Raw genomic sequence first — 16,202 nt, 5'->3', positions numbered from 1 at the left:
TCATGGCCATCCCAGGGCCGGCAGCGAGGGATCATGGCCATCCCAGGGCCGGCAGCGAGGGATCATGGCCATCCCAGGGCCGGCAGCGAGGGATCATGGCCAGCCCAGGGCCGGCAGTGAGGGATCATGGCCATCCCAGGGCCGGCAGTGAGGGATCATGGCCATCCCAGGGCCGGCAGTGAGGGATCATGGCCATCCCAGGGCCGGCAGTGAGGGATCATGGCCATCCCAGGGCCGGCAGTGAGGGATCATGGCCATCCCAGGGCCGGCAGTGAGGGATCATGGCCATCCCAGGGCCAGCAGTGAGGGATCATGGCCATCCCAGGGCCGGCAGGGAGAGATCACGGCCAGCCCAGGGCCAGCAGCGAGGGATCATGGCCAGCCCAGGGCCGGCAGCGAGGGATCATGGCCAGCCCAGGGCCGGCAGGGAGGGATCATGGCCATCCCAGGGCCGGCAGTGAGGGATCATGGCCATCCCAGGGCCGGCAGTGAGGGATCATGGCCATCCCAGGGCCGGCAGTGAGGGATCATGGCCATCCCAGGGCCAGCAGTGAGGGATCATGGCCATCCCAGGGCCGGCAGGGAGAGATCACGGCCAGCCCAGGGCCAGCAGCGAGGGATCATGGCCAGCCCAGGGCCGGCAGCGAGGGATCATGGCCAGCCCAGGGCCGGCAGCGAGGGATCATGGCCAGCCCAGGGCCGGCAGCGAGGGATCATGGCCAGCCCAGGCAGCCGGTGCCTGCAGCAGCAGCCTGGAAAGTGTTAATTGGGTTATCTTCCAGCTTCATTTTTCTGATACACAAGTGTCAGATGTGCTAGGTGGATACCTAGATAGATGAACAGTTGCCAAGACTGAGGATGTTTTCTGAACAGCATGAAAATCTCGGTTTATGGTTGTATCAAAGAAAGAATCTAGTCCCTGTGTTTGAAAAGTCTTAAGAATGTGTACATGCAGTATCTCATGTATCCAAAAGTCTAACACTGCAGCAAGGAACTAAAAAGAACACCGCCTTTCTTATTTTTAAAGACCTCATGGCTTCTGCCGGCCTGACTCAGGATTTCTGAACGCTTGGGGCTGGCACTGCCTTCATTTCCATTATGATTTTCCAGCTCCCCCAAGCCAGCGTGATGCTCTTGCCTGTTGAGAAAGGCCAGGGTGGGTGAAGTGAGCCCTCAGCTCTCCCCTCACTCTTTCCCATTCCTTGGCAGAGAAGTCTCCCAGCAAGGCTGTGGTTTCACGTGAGCCGGTGTAAGCAGCCCCCCACTGCTGCCACCCCCCACTGCAGGGGATGTGAGCAACCCCAGGTGCACCAGCAAGCACCCGCTTTCTGCTACCTGGTCAGCCAGGCTGAAAAAAAAAACTTTTTTCTTTCTGCCTGAGGTTTTTTTTTTCCTTTTTTTTTTTTTTTTTTTTTTTTTTTTTTTTTTATTTCCCAAGCAATCTTATAAGTCCGGTCTGTCCACTGAGCCAGCTCATTGCAGAGCCACAGAAATAATCCTGCCAGCAATGGCCAAGGACAGCACGGAGCTGGGAGAGGAGGGTGGGAGCCATGGGTCTGCTTCGGCTGGCTGCTGCCAAAGTGCACATGTGTGAAAGCACATCCCGTTAGTGAGACTGGGACATCTCAGCGTGCTCACTGCTTGAGCTAGAGCCCTTTCGCCCTCGTTAAATGTGCTTTTTAATGAGCACGGTAGACAGAAACTTTGCAATTTTTCTTTCTACTGAAACAATGTAAAGAAGCTGTGAGATAGCTGGTGATTGTTCACGTCAAAACAAATGCTTTTGTGCAGGAGACAACACATTTCCTTTGAAACATACAGGAAAATGATATTAATTACCTCACCAATTCCATATGTGTCTGGTTCCTCATTTTTGATCCAGAGCTATCCTGCTTCTATTCGACCCATTGATTCTTAAGAAAACTCTGGATACTAAACAAGGAAATCCTTTCTGCTCCTTTTGTAATGTAAACTTAGATTTTCTTTCTTTTCTTGCAAAAATAAAGAAAAAAAATATAAATCCCTTTTCTTATCTGTTTAATTTAGAATAAAAGTATTCTATTTGCATTCACACTGACATTTAATGCTGTTTTTAAACACTCTTATTAAGTCTAATCATCCTCCTAAAAATATATTTTCATTTAGCAGTGGTTTACATTATCTCATAGGTTATTGTCTATGATATATCAAAAGACAAACAAGATGCTTTCTTCGCTGTGTCCCACAACAGTCTAATAAAGAAAATGGAAAAACCGATTTTCTCCTCAGGCATGTGTCCCGAAGACAGTTTAAGGGAGCTTGTGGTCTTTCCTGAGATTATATTTTATATTTACACTCAGTGTTCTCGTCCCTTTTGGGTTAAGAAAACAAACCGATCCTTAATTTGGAAACACGGAATATATTAAAATCATTTAATTGGCATGGTCAAGGTATGGGAAGGGATAAATTAACTTGGGGATGGCAAGGGACAACAGACTAGCTGAAAACCTACCAGCTCCCCATTACTGTCATGTCTTAATTTGTAGCACGTGACAAATCGTGGTGTAATACTGTAGCTGCTAAGCCCCATGACTTGGGGGTAGTTCCCTACAATTCTCGAGGAACAGAATGGCAGGGGCAGGGACCCAGTGTTGGACACCTTTCTCCAAAAAGAAGTCACCGCTGCCCTCCAGAACATGCAGATGTGTTTCTACCTGTGGAAGCAAAAGGCAGCGCTGGATTAGCTTTCATCCTCCTAAACTATCAGTAGGTAGTCAGGGTCCCCTCCCGGACAGGGGAACCTGGCAGCCGTCAGGTCTCACAGGTTGTACACAGCTGCATGTAAACATAGTGTAACACTAGCAAAAATAATTTTTCATAATTTCACTATTCCTTATTGCATAATACACAAACATTTATATGATGCTAAATTTGTATAGCACATATACAAATATAAATATATTTATATATATAAAGAAAAATTGCTATATTTATCTCACAACTGGAATGACTTCTAAAAAGAAGAAAAAAATACAGGTTCTGTAACTGTCTTCAGCATCCTTGCAGTAATCTTCCAGTGCAAAATTATCCCGAAGCAGTACACCTGCTTTTGGATGCAATGGGGGGCAGAGGGGGAAAGAAAGAAGTGTGGACTCCTGAGGGGTTTACGTTGCAGTTCAAGGCTGGCCGGAGTAAGCAGGAGTAGCTGGGACATCCTTGAATCCACCAGTCTCCGGGTACAGGTTGGGACTTTTGGAAGCTCTTGCCGTTGTCAGAAACGATTTGGCTGTTCTAGTCTGTATCCCCAGAGCTGGGGCAGCCGAGTGCGTGGCTTTGTACCCTGCCTGCTGGTTTTGCCCTGCTGGCTGCTCAGCTGCATTTGGGTAGGTAGGTCAATGTGGTTAGAGTGCTGCTACACCTTATTTTCATAAGAAGTGACTACATTTCGCATGCAAGTAACAGAAAACGCTGAGGTTTGGTTTCTAGGGAAAGAACAAACCTATTAGATGATCAAGGGAAGCTATAACAGAGAACTGATGAAGATAAATCTAAAAGAGCAGTGTATGTCCATTAAGCTGGTAATTGTCTATGTGTGATAACCTTATTTTAGCTACTATACTTTTCTTGTAGTAATACTGACACAGCACTATAAAATTTAGGGCTTCTTTTCACGTCTGCTCCATCCCAGTGGGATATCTGCCTGAAGTACTGCTCCAAGGGATACAGCACATAATCAGTCCCTTTGAAACAGCTTCAGTAATGCTGAATCCATATAAGTGCAGATGCCAATTATGCTAATGAAACTGCAATGGGACCGTGCTTTTTGCCATCTTCTAACGGTGCTGGGAAACTATTGTCACACTCAGCAACTACATTTGTGTAGCATATGACCACATAGAGTACAGAAACTTACTGCGTGGTGGAGGTGATGCCAAATGTTCCCAAAACATAAATCCGCTAAAAAGACAAAGCAAGCAACAGGTAACTGCAGAAAATCTGTTGGTGGATTTTTTTTTTCCCCTGTGTTCACTTTTCTACTTTTCCTATATTCACATCTCCAGAAGATGCAAGGCTAATGCAAACAATGTTTATAGCATCCTCCTTTCTTGCTCCTTGTTCCCCTCCAAGGCAATGCTCCATCCTGAGGACAAGGCGTTGGGAAACCATACAGGGCTAGCAAAAGTTCGAGATGCCCCTGAGAAAAACAAAGGACATCTTTAACATCTTGTCTTTTTTTCCTCTTTGGGGCTGATAAGATCTCTTTCAGAAATAAGCATTCATGCCTTGGCTGGGCATTGCTTCAGGCTCAGGCAGGACCAGTCACATGGGGTTTCTCTTTTCCTCTGTTGCATCCTCTCACCTCACACAGCAGCTCCTGTGGCAAGGATAACTCTTCTTCCCAGGCAAAAAGTGGGGATTTCAAAGTCTACACATTAAAATACCTACACTCCTCCCCTCCTGCCCTTAAAATGCGTTTTGACCAGAAGCTGCAAATACTTTCCGCAGGCGTAGCTCCAAAACAAATGCCTCAATCAGGAGGCCAAGGAACTTAATCTAAAGACTTAAATTTCAACAGAAGGTAGTAGCATATGACCTCAGCACATCACCTCAGGCTGCAATTTCAATATAGATTTGCATATTAGATGGGCACTATATATTTTTGCATAAATGATGTGCACACCTGTGCATGCTTAGGGTTTAGAGTTCCTCCATCAACCCTACAGAAATGGTTTTTCAGCCTGGTAATGTTATAATCATCTCTGCGGTACATCATAGACCAAGGTACAAATCAGCTTATGTGAACAACACAAAATCCTGCTGAGGACACTTCTAGGGTGTGGTGGGAGTACTTAATATTTAGATCATGAGAAGGCACAGACAGGAATATGGATTCATTAGGAATAATAGCTTTCACACATTGGGCTGGAAAAGACAAAATGTCAATGCATGATTGACCAGTCTTTACCTTGTTGGGCTGTTACTTCCTTGCATCAGTGGAAAGTCCTTCCTTACTAGTTTTTTTCCCCATATTAAATCCTATCAGCATCACTGCAGTTCCAGGACTGCAGTGGTTCAGCAGCCCTTCATCCCTTCTTCATGCGCACTTACTACAAGTACTACAGTCTCATGGGAACAGCTTTGAAATCACCATTGCTGCAAATGCATCTGCCTTCAGTTCTCTCATTGCTTTTTAGACCATCACAATTGCAGTCCACAATTTTTTTGTAAAATTGATGAAAACCTGCAAATGTTCACTTTTTGGGTTTTGTTGTTGTAAAACAGCAATGTGCTGATATGTTTTCCGATCCTCTCAGCTGCCTTTGAAGGGATGTCTCGCTAATGACACTAATTCCATGATGGGCAACGGATGCTTGGAATTACCGTTGTAGCTAATGGCTGGCAGCTTTTCTGGGGATAGATTTCCTTCTCTGTCATGCCTGCAAATCCATGCTGATGTTCCTCCCTTCCCTCGCGGGGCACTGGTTGAAGAGCAAAGGCAGCCTACGGTGGGGGAGGATCTTTGATGGTCCCTGAGTCACCTGCTCTGCCCGGCTCCACAGACTGCAGAGCTGTTCATGAAGCAGTTCCTAAAGCCTTGCCATTTACAGCCTGTCATTTGCAAATGTATCTTCACAAGTTTCAAAATGAGGTAGAAATACTGATCTTGTCAGATGTCCTGACATTTACTATGCCTTTTCTTGAGTCAGAGCCCAGAGATGTTTGATCATTAGGCTGCTCAGATGCCCCAAACACAAAGTAATTTCCAAAATTAAATGTCCAGGCACTGACATTACCACAGAATGCTAACAATGTTCAGAAAACTAAACGTTTTGAAAATATCAAACATTATTTGATTATCTGGTTCTATGTTACTATTTCTCTCTCACATACAGCTCTATTTTCTATGTTTGCCATCTGCTCAATACTCTAAAAAAGGATTTGCTTAGCAAAAAGAGCTGCCTTCTCTACTGCAGGTACCATTGCCATTGACTCCAGAAAAAAGGGGCAAAGAGCTGTCAGTACCCGAGGGAGTGCTCAGGAGGAAATGTCTCAGTTTGAAGAAGAGGCATAAGGACGTGACATCCTACCATTGCAAGGCAGACCCTTCCCTCTGCATTTCACTGTAGGCTTCAGCTTTCCATCCTCAGCCCTGAAGTGGCCCTAGATAATGTATGAGAGGTTGCTTGTGCAACCTGGACTTGAGGAGCGCGCTAAACAGCAAACAGATAAGAAGCGTGACTTTGCTCGTGCGTATCGGAGGATCACATTGTCGCTATGTGTGATCTGAAGTGCTTATTAGAGATGCTGAGGTACACACACTGGATAAAATGCCCTCATACATCATACCTGGAGTTGCAAAGATACGTACAAAGAATGTAGAAATGTACAGGTAGGAGGAGGGAATAAAGGTGTGTGGAAAGCTCAACAACTGTACGAACTTGCTCGAAGCCGGAGTACCGAGTTACTCATCCCTTGCTTGCTACTCACTGCTGCCACCACGTGTTACTACTTTTTTTTTCTTTTTTTTTTTTTTTTTTCTGAAAAATAGCGCCCCTCGAAACAGAAACGTGTGTGCTGCTGTGGGTGAGAGGGGCCTGAAAATTGGTCAGACAAGTGACCAAGAGAAAAGATGCGAAATGGGCAAGCCATTCCTTGGAAAACTGGGCATTGCTGGAAACGGTATAACAAACTTCAAGGGAGCCCCATGTAAGCAAAACCCAATTCTGAACTGAGGATTCATGCTATTTAATACCAGTAGAGGTTACAGGCGTGTGTTAGGAAGTGCCCAGCTAGTGCAAGCGCACGCACTGACAGTCTCTCTGCCTCCCGTGCCTTCTTGCACTTGGATCTTGTCATGCTTTTCAGGAATGACAAATGCATTAATAGTGAACAAGTGTGGACTGTGCTCAGGCAATTCCCATGATCCGGTAGCATGCCTGTTCCCTAAGGAATGAACGCTAGTCTTCCAGTTTGGGCTTACTTAGAGTATGTAGATATTTCTACTGTCAGTACAAATGACTAATTAAGATTTGCTGTGTCTCCACGATACAAAACATGGGTAAGCTCTACCCATGTCATTACACACTGTATTAAAACCAAATGAGGCTCTGACCTAGCAGCACAACAAACTCCTGCAAGCTAAACTTTCCCCAGTGTGACTTGATTCTCTGCTAAATCTATTCAATTTTAAATAACTCTTTAAGCATGACATTTAAGTGACAATCTGTTGACAGCTAATCACAAGCTTACAGCATATCATTTCAATGGAATATCTTGGTATGTGAGTTGACGTTCATGTAACAAGTTACTGCTTTATTGTCCTGTTGAGGGAAACGGGGAGCATATGCATGGCTTAGCTCTTCTCTCTCCCCTCCATCGTGCAAGGTCTGAAAGCACACGCCCAGGTGTAGATGCAGTGTTACCAGTTCTCACAGCGGTTAGTGTGCTACCAGCACATGCTCCTGGGCCAAGGAATGATTTCAGAATATCAGCTTGCATTTAAAACACACAAAAAAGCAAGTTTAGTTTCCAGCTTTTGTGACTGACAGACAATGGATGGATTATTCTGGCTCCAAAACAAGAATGATTCTGAAGATGTGTATTAAATCATGAGACATTTTAGCTACTCATGTTTCTGAGAGACTGCTTATGCATATGACACTGCTGAAAGTTTTTCTGAAGTCAGTGGTCCTCTACACATGTGTCCTGACAGCTGAACCTGTGTTTATATACCTTGCTGGATCAACCCGTTGGGAAAGGATGGGGAGATAACACTTAATTAAGAGAAGAAATGAGAAAAACACAGAAACCAAGGTCTGGTCTTGCCTATTTAGGAATTACTCCTGCTTTTGCACAACATTTTTAATTCCAGTGCCCGTAAGGAGGTTTTTGAGAAAACAGAACCAGTACATGGCAAGGGCACATGAGAAAACCACTTTGAAAGAGGAGATGATCTGACTGGATATAAGGAAACATCACGAGGGCAATCGAACATGGGAAGACGCTGCCCAGAGAGGCTGTGCAGTCTGTGTCCTTGGAGTTTTTCAAGACCTGATGGAGCACGCTGATCTACACTCATAGCTGACCCTGCTTTGTGAGGAGGTTGGATGGGAACCCTTCAGAGATCCCCTTCCACCTGGGTTACCCCATGACGCTGTGATGCTATGGGCTTAAATGACAGCAAGAGCAGACTTCAGCAGTGTTGGAAAGTAACCGTCATGCATGAACATTAAAGCCTGTATTTTAATAAACAGGACAGATTGAAGTAGTTAATCTGTGTTTTCAAGGGTTAGTTTTCAAAGAAATGTTAAAAAATGTGGGACTCCCATGCTGTGGGATGGGAACAACTTTATTGACGGGAGGAGAGAATGGAAGGAAATTGACTTGATTTGGTGTCACTTGATTGATGCTGGTGTAGGTGTCACCCCTGTGATCACCCTGTGTCCTACTGAGATGTTTTAAAAAATACAGAAAGTACAAGGTCACTTTCATAATAGGACCTAGGTCCCTCAGATAGAATGAAATTTGTTATTTTGAGCCCCAATGCTTTCCACTGCCAGCCCTCCCTCATATGCCATACTCTTCGTACGTGCCCCAGTTTTGAGCCTGATGACAGACACCTAGCAGTCTGGCTCAGGCTGTTCCCTATATACGGAATTAGTATTCCATTTTCTTCTGCTCATTCTTCTATTTCCACCTCATCACTAAATGCTTCATTGTAACATACTTTCCTGTTGCTTACTGCCCAGCTACTGGCCCTTAGTGAAGCAGCAAGAAGAGAAGCGAATGCAAACACCAGGAGTGACCTGTCATTACAAAAATGAGATTGTATTTTTATTTCACTTTGTAGAACAGTGATGGTAAACCACTGCTTCCAACCGATGGGGCCATGACATTTTCTACTTGAGAGACAAGACGGAGGACACTTAGGTCCTCAGTTTTATGCTATTGTCTCTGACTCTCGGTTAAGGTTGTATGTCATTACAATGATGCTATGATGACACATAATCTTCTGTGTTTGGCAGAGGAAAGTGTGTGTGGCTCCCACTAATGTATTTCAAAGCTGCTGTGGGTGTCCTGAGTGCTCTATAATCTTGAAACAACCCGTGTTGCCTTGTTGGAGCTGTCACTACAGCATCTGATGGAAAACAGAAAAGAAAAAAGAAGTGTGTCTTTTGGAGGATGTGAAGGGATTCAAATCAGTTTAGAAGGATAAATAAAAGCACTATTTCTTTAACGGGGTAATCCATATGAGATTTTCCTATCAACTACAGAAGGATCTACATCAGCTACCTCTAGGGCAAGTCCAAAAAACGTTGCAAATGATTTAGGCAGTCATTAAATATGACCTTTGTTCTTGGCAGCAGCACAAGGAAAGCAAGAAATGATTAAGCAAGCGACTGTTGAAAGCACTACTGACCGATTTCAACACTGAGTTTGTTTTCTGCTGTGACATGATTTTGCCTCTCATTGTTTCATTTTCCCATGTTGAAAATAAGACACAAATGTCATTTTACTGTCTACAAATCTAGTTATGGTAATTAGTATATAATACGTTTCGAATTGGCATCAGTTTTTTCATACATACTGCAGCATTCAGCATTATTGTTTGTATTTTTATGTTTCTGGGTTATGAATTTTTTAGTAATCCTCTGGAATCTGCCAAGTAAGGTACAGTGTATTGCTGAGTTCTGGAAAAAAGGCAGCACTGGGACAAACGCTCCTTCAAGGCATAAGAAATGAGTAAGAAAAATGTTTCTTTCCTTCGTACAACTGAGCAGAACCAAAACAGTCTTAACTGCTCGAAGGAGAGCATTGGACATCTCCACTGACTACTGACAGGTGATAAAAAGGCTTTCCAAAATGCCAAAATTTGGCTACTGAGCTTCTCTTGATTCTCATGAAATTAGGCAGCTCAGCACTTGGAAAATCCCACTAGGGTCCAGATTCTCTAAGATAGTTAAGCAGTTGTACAAAGGTTCAGGATTTTTTAGCATAAGAACCCAAACACATTTTATTTTTAGACATCTCCCGGAAAAAAAAAAAAATTGGCCCCTTTTCTCTTACCCTAAACATTTGCAGTGGGATGCAATACAGCAAGATACACATGGGGAACCTCTTCTAAGCAAGTATATTACAGGCTAGTTTACCTTGAAAATACCTTGTTTCTCACCTCAGTTTTTATGAACGAGAGAGAATGTTTCTTGACATTAGAAGAATTATAAATTTGAATAGGTTTTGAATCTTCAGATCTATGACAGCAGACCCTCACTGGGAAATTGCACTTGGAAGATGATGGCACTATCTACCCTGATAAAAGGGGACAAACCCAAAAGTTTGCAGGCATTAGAAGCTCCAGGAACTCAAGTATTGAAGTAACAACAATTTCTTCCTGTGTAAATAGTAAAAACCGGACAGAGTGGTCGGGCCTGCTAGAAAGTCAGCCAAAAATAGAAGTCTGTTGTGTTTAATCATTTCGATTCCGTTGTTTACCTATCCCAATTTCATTCTAATAATTGCAATCAAACGAATCAACATGCGCCATTTACAATTAAAATATCTCACAAATTGAATAGAAATCAACAATGTCATAAAGCTGTGAAAAGTCAAACGTTACTCTGGAGTGCTGCAAGCACAGGCTAAGAAGAGTATGGATCTGGTGGGCAAAGGCAGGGTGAGAGCAACAGACAGCGCTGTGTTATCGACACTGTGTTTTATAAGCACAGGTTAAAAGAACTGGAGTTATCTTGTCAAGCAAGGAGAAGAACTAGAGGGCAGACGTGATACTTCTGGGAATATGTAAATAGTTAGAAAAGTGGAATGAACTACTATTTATTGGAATATCCCCTGTGGAGAAGATGAGACCCACAGGGCTACAAATGCAGGAAGCAAGGCTAAAGTTGGATATTAGGAGAGAAAATGTTTAACCCTAAGGGCTGGTTGGAGACAGGACTAGGAGGCCTGGAGGGCCTCTGCACTTACCACCAGAGAGTGGCCTCAATAACATCTGCCAGATGTGGGGAGGGTCTGGCTGGCTCTGCCACCAGGCAAAGGGATGGACTAGATGAGGTCTTGGACTCCCTTTCAGCCCTCGTTGCTGTGATTTTGAGATTCATCATGCTGAAAAGCCTTTCTGTAACTATTTTGACTAGCAACATCAGTTCCCATATCAAAGCCATTTGATTCATGGGACACATGAGCACATGTGGATAGAAGTTTTCTGAGGACTGCAGCATCGCATCCATCATTTTAGTATCATTTGTTTCTGAGTTATGACACAGTGCTGTGGTCTAACTCAAGAAATTTGTAGGTCATCAGGAGCCCTGTTAATAGAAAGCATCTGTTTTATTTCGATGTTTTGAAGGTTAGAGGCTAGATGCTCAGCAGTAGCTTTGTTTCTGTAGCCTAAAGGGTCACTGAGAGGCAATTTTATTAAAAAAAAAAAAAAAAGGTGTATTATTTTTTTCTTAAGATATTATTGAAAGAACTATTTTTCATAAATCTTTAAATCATGAATGAACTTTCCTCCATTATTTCACCTTAAATTACCCTTAAATATTACCCTCAAATACCATGCCATTATGCTAGTCACATTCTAAAATTAAACTGATTAGAAGCAGGTTAAATAACAGATATAGTTTAGTAGTCCATGTAAGTAAAAACACAAACGTAAGCAAATAGCATCAGCAGTAATAAATAGATCTAATAGTGACATCAGATCATAATGAAGTTAATTTTTAGAAACCTAGGTGACAATTTGCTTAAAAAAAAGCAGTTTAATCTTGACAGTGAAAACAGTTTTCAAGCCAGCCAGAGGAGATATAGGAGCATGAAGTTATACTCCCAGATATCTATGTTATTTTGGAAAATGGTGCCTTATGTGCAAGGGGATGTTTCCCCCAACACCAAAGCGTGAATATAAACCAGTGGCATCCAAAAGGGAACGCCTACATGTGCATGTACTGATCTGGGGCTTTCTTTGGTCTTTCAGCTATAGGAAGATGAACCTGAAATGAAATCTAGACCTTGGAAGAGCTGCTCTGCCTGTTGCTGATATTCCCCTGAACTCCAAGATTAAGCTTCTTTACCTGAACTCTCACCTTTGTGTATTCTCCTTGAAGAGAAGTCCTTTGCCACCCTTAGAGGAGGTCGGTTTCCCATGCCTCCACCTTCCTGAATATGCATCAGTTTCAGAAAGAAAACTGCAGCGTGCATTTCTGTATAATTGAAAAAAAAAATAAATCTCTCATCTTGCTTCCTACAGAGCACTTTAAATGCCACATCCCAGCCTGGCATTTATTGACAGAGACAACAGCTACTAACACAGTTTATCAGCCTCCCCCCAGTCCCAGCAGAGGCTGAGGGTGCAATACAGCCTCCTGGGCAGTCCCTTGCTGTCACTGTGTGCAGTCCTGGTAGAGTACAGGCGCTGACGGTGCTCAAACTCTGATGCAGAAAGAGCCCTTCTCAATGTACCCCCAAACTTCCCAGTCCCATACCCATACCTCTGTGCCCAAGGATGCCCTCCTGGATTGCCCTTCCCCAGAGGTCTGGCCCACCACTTCCATTCTGTCCCTTGGCATGAATCATGTTTGGATACTGTCTGTACCTCCCTGCCTCTACCTACCCAAGGGGCTGGAGTCATTATATCCTGTCTTTCTGCATTTTTTGATTATGTGCCTCATCAACACTCTTTTCTGCAAATGGTTGGTATTTGTAGATGAGTTTTCCATCAGCATGTTGAAAAAGCTGCTAGCCTTGTGGAAGACATCAGCTCAGAACATAAGAACATCTGATAAAATGCACTATGAAGTCCATTACGCTCCCATCATGGTTTGTCCTCTGTCATTAATAAGCTTGTTACTGCATCTCATGTTTATCATCACACCCTCTTCTTGAAAGACCTGTCTGGAAGCATTTAATGCTTTTACAGCTCCTCTCTAAGATATTTTTTTTCCTTATTCACCAGCTATTCAATTCTGTTATGCATTGTGGCTCAAGAAAAAAGATCCCCATCAAATTTCCCAAAGAATAAGCCTAAGAATTCAAGTTAGATGTCAAAGTGCATTCACTGATAGCTGTTTAAGGGATCAAGCAGAGTTTATTCTGTTACTAACCAGCCTTTTCTGATTCTTGGGTTAATGGGCAGTCCACCAGATCCTGTTGCTCACCAAAAGCTATAATCAGAAACAAAATCTAGACGAGGCCATTTCTATTATTCTATAATGTGTAAGGTTAATATCCTGTGCTTTGAAATAACTCTCACTTCATTTCTATAGGGCTTTAATAGTGTAAAACATATTATATTCACAGGATACATTAGTAATAATGTTCTTGTAGCTTAAAGCAGACTCATCCGCTTTTCAGGAAAAAAGAAAATCAAAACCCAAGCAAATCAAAGCTAACATAATGAGTAAGGCAGGATAATTCAAGCTACTCTTTTTGTTTCTTACTACCCTGGCATCCTTCCTTTTACGCTTTTCTGTTCAGCTTCAATGATCTGACTTCCTAAGCCAATTCTTTAGCTAAACTAGTGCTCTAATTTTAGGTTTATCATATGGTCTACAAGACATTTTCTTTGTGTGATTCTGCAGCATGGTTTCCATACAGTCATTACTGTGTTGGCGGCTCAGAAGAAGAAAGAACATTTAGACTACTCTTCTAATTCATCCTGTGTATATTTGCAAGGAATTTAGGTCCAAGAAAGATCCAAATAATAAAATGCATGACCTCACAACATGATGCAAAGTGCTCGTTATTTGGTATCCTAATACACTCTGACTGCTTTTGCAAACAGATGCTCCAAATACTGTTCTTAATTAAATAGAAGGGTTGGATTCAAATGTCGATCCATGCCAGCAGAAGATAGCACAAATCTTGGCACCAGGCCCTGATCCAACAAAAGGGTGGCTGTGAATGCCTGAAACACTTGCAGCCTCCCCTCTCTTGTGGGCAGACATGCCAGACATCAGGACATGATGCAAAGTCTGATTTTGGGGTGTCTCTTAGGTGTCAGGGTGGTAGCGCAGTCCAGCTGGCTGCTTGACAGCATGACTTGTGGACTCTTTGGACATGTTGCTTCCCAGTCAAGCTTGAGAGAGCTGCTTAGTCATATCATCAACAACTACCACTACAAATCCATTGACACTTTTAACGAAGATACAGGACTCAAAGGCACTGAAGGAAGAACTATGAACTGAGCCTTCACTCAAACAATGCCTTTCTTTTCCTTATCACCTTATGAGGTTTTTGTCTGTTTAATACTGGATGAACAATAGTTTTGAGATAGTAATGGACATAGTAAAATATATATTTTGGGGATGAGGATTGACTCTAACACTTAAATTTTTGGTGTTCAGTCTTGACAAGGAGAGGAGATAAAACACTTGGAAGAGAGGAGAAGAAAAAGAAAGTGCAGGTAGCAAAAGGATCTTTTCTTCAAGCTGATGACTTCTGAACCACCTTCTTGAGAAGGCTAAGTAGCTTTGGAGAGCGTCATAACTGTACCTCCTTACTGGTCTGGTACCAGAGATTTCAAAGATTTCCAAAGGTTGAGAGCAGCCCTGGGGAGAAAGACTTGGGGATGTTGGTGGATGAGAAGCTCAACATGGCCCAGCAATGTGTGTCTGCATCCCAGAAATCCAACTGTATCCTGGGCTGCATCGAAAGGAGCATGGCCAGCAGGTCGAGGGAGGTGATTCTCTCGCTTTCCTCCCCTCCCATGAGACCCCACCGGGAGTACTGCATTCAGTTCAGCTCTGTGACCCCCAACATAAGGAGGACATGGACCTGCTGGAGTATGTCCAGAGGAGGGCCGTGAAGAAGACCAGAGGCTGGAGCATCTCTCCGATGAAGACAGACTCTCTGAGAGAGTTGGGGTTGTTCAGCCTGGAGAAGAGAAGGCTCCAGGGAGACCTTATAGCAGCTGCCAGTACCTAAAGGGGCCAACAAGAAAGCTGGAGAGGGACTTTTTACAAGGGCAGGTAGTGATAGGACAAGGGGTGATGGCTTTAAACTAGAAAAGGGTAGACTTAGATATTAGGAAGAAATTCTTCACTGTGAGGGTGGTGAGGCACTGGAACAGGCTGCCCAGAGAAGTTGTGGATGCCCCATCCCTGGAAGTGTTCGAGGATGGACAGGGCTTTGAGCAACGAGGTCTATTGGAAGGTGTACCTGCCCATGGCAGGGGGGTTGGAACTAGATGATCTTTAAGGTCCCTTCCAACCCAAACCATTCTATGATTCCATGATTCAGCATTTCAGATTTTCAAAGATTTAGCATTTACCTGCAGTGTCAGGGCTGAAGAAAAGGAAGGACACAGCACAGTCAGATCAGCCATTGCATAATGTATACCAATCTAGCTGAAGCAAACTTTTTTTTCTTTTTAAAGGTATTTTCTTCTCATGGGTTCACAGCTCTGTTGGAAAGAGACTTAGTCCTGGACAGCAAGGCTAAACTCTTTAAGCAAGAGGCACATACAAAATGAGGAGAACAGAAAAGGTGCAGGAAACAAACAAAAAAATATGTGGAGGAAGAGTCAGAAACGTTATTTTGCCAACTCAGTTTCTTCTTCATTCCCTTCTCTAGCTCACTGGTCAAGTTATTTCTTTGGCTTAACTGGATACCCGGGGCTCAAAGTCATGGGTAGCCTGGGGCTGGGGAGCTAACAGCGCTAGGAAGCTTTCCAGGCTGCCCGTTTTCCCAGCCTCTGTGTCAGGCTGTTAACCTGCCCAAAGGTCTGTTATCTACTTTCCGTAACAGAAGTTTTAGTTAACTGATTAATATCCAACTTTTTTTTTTTTTTTTTACATATTTTAAAGCCATGTTGTTACCACCATCCTTTGTGTAGTATGAAGTAGGGTTTTCTTTATTTTTAATTTTGCTGTCTTTTATGCACAACTTCATACAGCAAACTGATTCAAAATTGTATTTGCTTTATAGGTCGATATACCCTCATGAAAAATTGAGGCACCTCAGTCTACTATCTGCCTTTCCTCAGCACGTATAGATACCATTTCTAGGGCAGAGAGACCTGGGCAATGCCTCTTCTCCCTTCGCCACTGAGTTTTAGAGAAAAACAGCCAGGAGAAGCCAGCCTGAGACTCCAGCTGGTGAGGGCAGGCAAAGGAAGGCTTTCTGGATGCTCGGAAAACATTCTACTTCTGCATCGCTCTTTCCCTGCTGTGTGCTAGCTGGCTCTGGTGCTGCCTCTCTTGTGATTG

Source organism: Falco naumanni, chromosome 4 (assembly GCF_017639655.2).
Source record: "Falco naumanni isolate bFalNau1 chromosome 4, bFalNau1.pat, whole genome shotgun sequence".
Taxonomy (NCBI): Eukaryota; Metazoa; Chordata; class Aves; order Falconiformes; family Falconidae; genus Falco; species Falco naumanni.
Note: the sequence above shows the minus strand (reverse complement) of the source record.